General features: G+C 41.0%; 1 long non-coding RNA gene across 1 annotated transcript; it reads right to left on the bottom strand.

Annotated features, from left to right (window-relative positions):
- Window positions 1-4,992: 4,992 nt before the first annotated feature.
- Window positions 4,993-5,607, bottom strand: LOC109475320. Its single transcript, XR_002140526.1, has 2 exons — window positions 5,477-5,607; window positions 4,993-5,273 (listed from the first exon to the last, which is right to left on the bottom strand). It is a non-coding gene; the product is annotated as an uncharacterized LOC109475320 (long non-coding RNA).
- Window positions 5,608-6,334: the final 727 nt, after the last annotated feature.

Here is a 6,334-nt window from a genome sequence, read left to right as displayed (position 1 = left end):
ACGGAGAGCTCTGCGCCCTAACAAGTCAATTCTTTGGTTGGCGTCACGGGTTCAGTTTTCTATAGAGCTCTGTGAGTAGTAGGCGATATACAGCCAGTACGGTGTCACAAATAAAGACTTCGTCACGCAACTCTGCGCAACACGGAGAGCTCTGCGCCCTAACAAGTCAATTCGTTGGTTGGCGTCACGGGTTCAGTTTTCTATAGAGCTCTGTGATATCAAGTTAATTCAATGTGAGTAGTAGGCGATAGTAGTAGGAATTACAGACTTAAAAGAGTGGACTGGTGTAACAGCCAACCAGATGGCCAGACTGGCGGAGGACCGCCAGCAGTGGAAGAACTTGGCCAAACATCATGCTGCCCCGACGGCTGACTAAGCTATGGGAGAGAGAGAGAGAGAGAGTAGGCGATATACAGCCATTACTGTGTCACAAATAAAGACTTCGTCACGCACCTCTGCGCACGACAACACGGATATTCGTATATAAAAAGTGATGTACCCATACATTTATAGTGGTATAGCCCATCTATAACCGCTGCCATCGGTGGCATGGCGGAGTGGTGTTTTTTTGTTGTTTTTTTTCTCGTAAACATCAAACCGGGCTATAGAACTCAGCTATTTAAGTTGATGAATTCCAAAATCCTCTGAGTAGTTGGTTTTGGTTTAAGGTCTGTTTTCTACAACCAAACATTTTCTTTCCACACCTCTCTGGCAAGATTTACAACCGCAAATCAGGCCCATTTTAATATATAAGTTTAGGGCAATACAGAAAGTACGTTGTTACAGTCATTTCTAAGTTACATAGTAAGTTGACCTATAACTCTTTAGAAAACAAGAACACTATTCCGAGAGACAACATCGTTTCTCCATACAAAACAAACATGCTTTTTCCACAGAATTTTGTAGTGTGATCGGTCAAGCAGTGTGCCACCCATTGTCCTGTATTTTACGACCAACATCCGTCCTAATCGAGACGGCACCCGCGCACGAAACAAGTCATGCACAGTTGTGAACTAGGTGTGAACGTGCCATAATCCAAAAGACAAAAGAGTGCAAAAACTTCAATGAGCGATTCATCATGACCAAGATTTCAAAAGAGGAAAGTGTCATCCTGATCGCATGCTGTGTCGTCTAGACGCCCAGACAGTTCTGCATATCAGCCTGTATATAGAGGGCCAAATGACTAGTGGTTAGGCGAATTTACCTGTTTTGAGCGCCGCGGTGCGCAAAGAGGTGAAAGCAAAACTGAACCATGACGCCAACCAAAGAATTGACTTGTTAGGGCGCAGAGCTCTCCGTGTTGCGCAGAGTTGCGTGACGAAGTCTTTATTTGTGACACAGTACTGGCTGTGTATCGCCTACTACTCACATTGAATTGACTTGATATCTACAGAGCTCTATAGAAAACTGAACCCGTGACGCCAACCAACGAATTGGCTTGTTTTGGCGCAGAGCTCTGCGGGGGTATCGCGGAGGGCTGTACGAGCAACCTCCATTGAGGAGCTCTGCAGAGCTGAGGGCTGAACGAGCAACCTCCATGGAGGAGCTCTGCAGAGCTCCTCCATGGAGCTAGCTCGTGCAGCCCCTATTGATAAATTCTATCAGGGAGTTGCAGTAGTATTCTAACTACAATGTAATGATATGTTTGTTTATTCATTTCACCAGGGGAAAACATATCAAATACTGGTGTTTATTTGATTTTTTTTATTTATCAATCTCAAGACGGCTGTATAACCCAATTTAGCCTACACTGGCTGTTTCTTAAGGGAGCCCAGCTTGTTACAGGACAATGTTACATACTGTAATACAAAGGAAAACATACAGTAAACATAAAAACATATATGTCCGATGCGTCGAAAACAAAATCATGATCTAATTCTTAACGTCCTAGCCGATCCATGGTCAAAACACAAAAGTTCGGAATTGGAGGTCAGAGGTCAGGTTTCATACGACATACGTTTCAGGGCTGCTTTAAACTGTGAGAGAGTTGGTACATGTCTTAAGTCAGCTGAAAGTGTGTTGTGTCTTCTGTGGGTAAAACTTAAACATAAAACATTAACATTAAATACGATTCGTCGATGAAGGTTAGACATCCAGGTGATACGATACGCCAAAAAGTAGTTACTCAAGCAACTGGATATGATTTTGAAAACGTCAGACGTTTCAGCTAGTATCCACTAGCTTTCGTCAGTGACTGAGAGACCAGAGGGCAAATGCAGGTTTATAAGCACAACCTATTGGTTGATATGCAAATAAAGTGAAGACAAATTTTTGGAAGTTGAAAAAGGAACAAAAGTCAGACAAGTCAAGACAAAATAATGCAAATTAGTTTGAGTCAAAATTGGTGTTAAAGAGGCAATCTATGAAAGAATGTACAACCCCACCCTCAACAGGGAAGGGGGGCTACGGGTCGATCTTTCCGGCACTTGGATTTGGCACTCCCAGCCCCGAGGACAGACAACACTTAAGCTCCTGTTCTGTATAACAGGAGCTTTCAGACTAATTTGCATCACCTTGTCTTGACTTGTCTGAATTTTGTTCCTTTTTCAACTTCCAAAAAAATTGTCTTCACTTTATTTGCATATCAATCGATAGGTTATGCTTATAAACCTGCATTTCCCCTCTGGTCTCTCAGTCACTGACGAAAGGTAGTGGATACTAGCTGAAACGTCTGACGTTTTCAAAATCATATCCAGTTGCTTGAGTAACTACTTTTTGGCGTATTAAATACGATTGTAAAGAACAAGAAATAACTAAATGGTCATAAACAGGCGAAAGGGTTCGCAATTATAGTATTTTCGTCATAATATATCTCAACAGTTACCATTCAAAGCTCGACCAGACCTAGAAATTCCCGGCCTTGAAGCCGTATAGGCAGAAATCATGCCACCTTCTCGTTAAAACATCTTAGTCTGTAGCATGTATCGACCCCAGCCGACAAACTCAACTTCTTCGATAAATTTGATGATTAGTAGTAATGGTTTATTGATAAAAACACGATACAAATCGGCCTTGCAGTATACGCTAAATTGCGCCGAATTTTACATTCCACATACTCAGTAAAACTAACACCTTAGGCTAATATAGTACATATACAAGTATATACAAGTAACATTCAATAATTGACGACATGATTTTCCATAATAGATTAACACTGTCAACGAAGAGCATAAGGAGACCATTATAATGGGTAACCTAAATTGTGACTGTCTTAGAACAGACAATGCCCGTCCAATTGGTAAGCTGAGATTTTCATGTATGCTGCACCAACTTGTAAACATCATCACTACATCGACACGAATCACTAACACATCCAGCTCTTCTATAGATGTAATCTTAACGAATGAGCAATCCAACCTTCATAACCAAGGAACATATGGAGGGGGATTCAGTTATCATGCAATGACATTTGCTTACCACAGGGCTAAAGGTCCTAAGACACAAACTAGTGTAATTAATAGAAGAAACTACAGGGAATTTAGTGAGGACAAATTCCTTCATGATCTGACCCAGAAGCCATGGCACATACTAGACAACTTCTCAACTTGGTCAATAGACCTCATTCCAGACACAGTCGCCATATTGATTCTATTCTCGCGAGAGCACATCCTTGGCGTGAGCGCGCGTGACCTCGCACGAAAACGAGACCGCCGTGTGGTCGCGGATTCCCTGTAGTACGTTCTAACACAGTCGATAGCGGTGCTCCAACTTCAACGGTGAGTTTTGCCCGTCCAGTGTAAAATATTGTCGGAAGTACGGCTTTCACGGGTAGAGAATGTTGTTGTGGGCATGTGGGATCGATTTTGGCGGGTAGAAATGCATGTTTCTTCCGATTTTGAACAGTTTGGACGGGCGGCATTGTAGCGTATGTGATGCACTTTGTTTACATTCTACGTACGCAGCTAACTTCGAAAAATATCGAGTTTAGCCGGATATATTGCCACAAAAACCTAAAAATGTTGGCCCTGGAGTCTTGTGGGTGGAAATTTATGGAGTGTTCGGCGATTTCTCCGTAGATTTATCGATTATAGCGTCTAATGTCCGGCCGTACGTAGAGTGAAACTTTCGTAACTTGGGGAGGGGGGCGGTTGTTATTCTAACGTCCCCCGTTTATTATTATTATTTGTCGATGGAACTTTACTAGAATAGAACGGTAGAAAAACATGACTTACCTTTGTGAGATCCTGTTGGGTAGAAATACGTCTCTTGAACGAAATTTTGGCGGTCGCCCTGAAGATTCATCGATTACAACGTCAAAGCGCCCAGCCAGGTTTTTAGTCACTCACGCAGTGTGGGAGAGGCGGGGCATGTGTTTTTCTAAACGTCCTACGTTTTGGGAGACGGGGATTTTCCAATGTTTACAATATTATAAGAACATCATAAACAGTGTCTGGATGAGATCCTGGCTTCGGGTGGTTCATGTTCTCATTTCTTTATTATATGTCTTTGTCTAAAATTTTAACATTTTTTAAAACTCTTTTCAGACAAACACTACCTGCCTGAAGAGGGAAAAGAAATTCAAGTCTGCAAAGCACAACACAGGACCATAGAAACAGTGCCGCTAGGGCACCTACCTATCACATGGTCTTTGCCCCACTCATGTTGTCAAAGATGTATTATTTGGTTGTTGCCAAAAGGTTTTAGTATGATCCTATTGTTGATTGATTTTATCAGGCACAAATACTGTTGTAGTGTAAATACAATGTAGTGTTTATTGAGTACAAAAGGAAAGAGCTACTACTAGTTCATGTACTAGGAAACAGATGTGTGTTAACAGTATGTACATGTATCAGAAACTGAAAGCAGTTCAGTAACACTATTTAATTCATTCCTAATAAACCATGTATAGTTTAAGTTAGTTTTCCAACATTTGCTTCTCATTGAAACATGTAGCCATGATTCATTTTTTCACTAGATCATGTATGAGTAGATTACATACATGAGAGTACCCAAAATTCCAAAATACATGTAAGTTAGGAACACTTCCTTGAAGTTGCTTCTCATCATTTTTTTTTATTTGTGAAAAAACATGTACATGTTCTTGTAACCTTCAGACACATGTAAATACAATGCCACTTCAATAAACATGACAGTTTCAGTAGTTCTGTACAAGTGGTGGTTAAAAGTTTGTCAGGTAAGCATGGTGAAGATGTGGTCTGTGATGGCAGTGCAGTCGGTGATGGGGATGTTGCCAGGTCAGGTTGAAGTATAGCCATGTTGGTGTCGAGACCAGGATCCGAACAACAAGCGGAGGAGTCCTCAGGTTCATCAATCTGTAAAGTCAGTCAAAAATGCAATGACAATGTTTGAGTGCAACAATATGAAGTGTTCTTTACAAGAAGTAAAATACCATGTGAAGCAATCCAAGTATGTTTTTATTAGCATCCGAAAAGAAAATTATGCGGACATTACTGATACAAAACTTTATGGAATAAAATCCAAACTACGTACATTGTAGTTGACATGCAACATTTACTTTGTTAAGTCCACAAGCTCCTTTCTTTTTCTTGGTGGGAGAACATCTCTTCTTTGGAGCTGGTCTCTCTGGTTTCTGCTTCACCCAGGAGTGAAGGACGGGTGCTGCACCTGGAATCATACAATATGGAAATTTTCATTAACAGTTATATTTTTTTAGCAATGCCAGATTAATAAGAAGAATATTATTTGTGAGTAAAGTTTAAGGTTTTAGACAAAGACATAGATATAAATAAAGAAATGAGAAAATGAACCACCCGAAGCCAGGATCTCATCCAGACACTGTTTATGATGTTCTTATAATATTGTAAACATTGGAAAATCCCCGTCTCCAAAAACGTAGGACGTTTAGAAAAACACATGCCCCGCCTCTCCCACACTGCGTGAGTGACTAAAAACCTGGCTGGGCGCTTTGACGTTGTAATCGATGAATCTTCAGGGCGACCGCCAAAATTTCGTTCAAGAGACGTATTTCTACCCAACAAAATCTCACAAAGGTAAGTTATGTTTTTCTACCGTTCTATTCTAGTAAAGTCCCATCGACAAATAATAATACGTTAGAATAACAACCGCCCCCCTCCCCAAGTTACGAAAGTTTCACTCTACGTACGGCCGGACATTAGACGCTATAATCGATAAATCTACGGAGAAATCGCCGAACACTCCATAAATTTCCACCCACAAGACTCCAGGGCCAACATTTTTAGGTTTTTGTGGCTATATACCCGGCTAAGCTCGATATTTTTCTCCATATTATATGAGTTTGCTGCGTACGTAGCATGTAAACAAAGTGCATCACATACGCTACAATGCCGCCCGTCCAAACTGTTCAAAATCGGAAGAAACATGCATTTCTACC

This window comes from Branchiostoma belcheri, unplaced genomic scaffold (assembly GCF_001625305.1).
Source record: "Branchiostoma belcheri isolate BF01 breed outbred unplaced genomic scaffold, Haploidv18h27 scaffold330, whole genome shotgun sequence".
NCBI lineage: Eukaryota > Metazoa > Chordata > Leptocardii > Amphioxiformes > Branchiostomatidae > Branchiostoma > Branchiostoma belcheri.
Note: the sequence above shows the minus strand (reverse complement) of the source record. Positions and strands in the feature narration are given on the sequence as shown.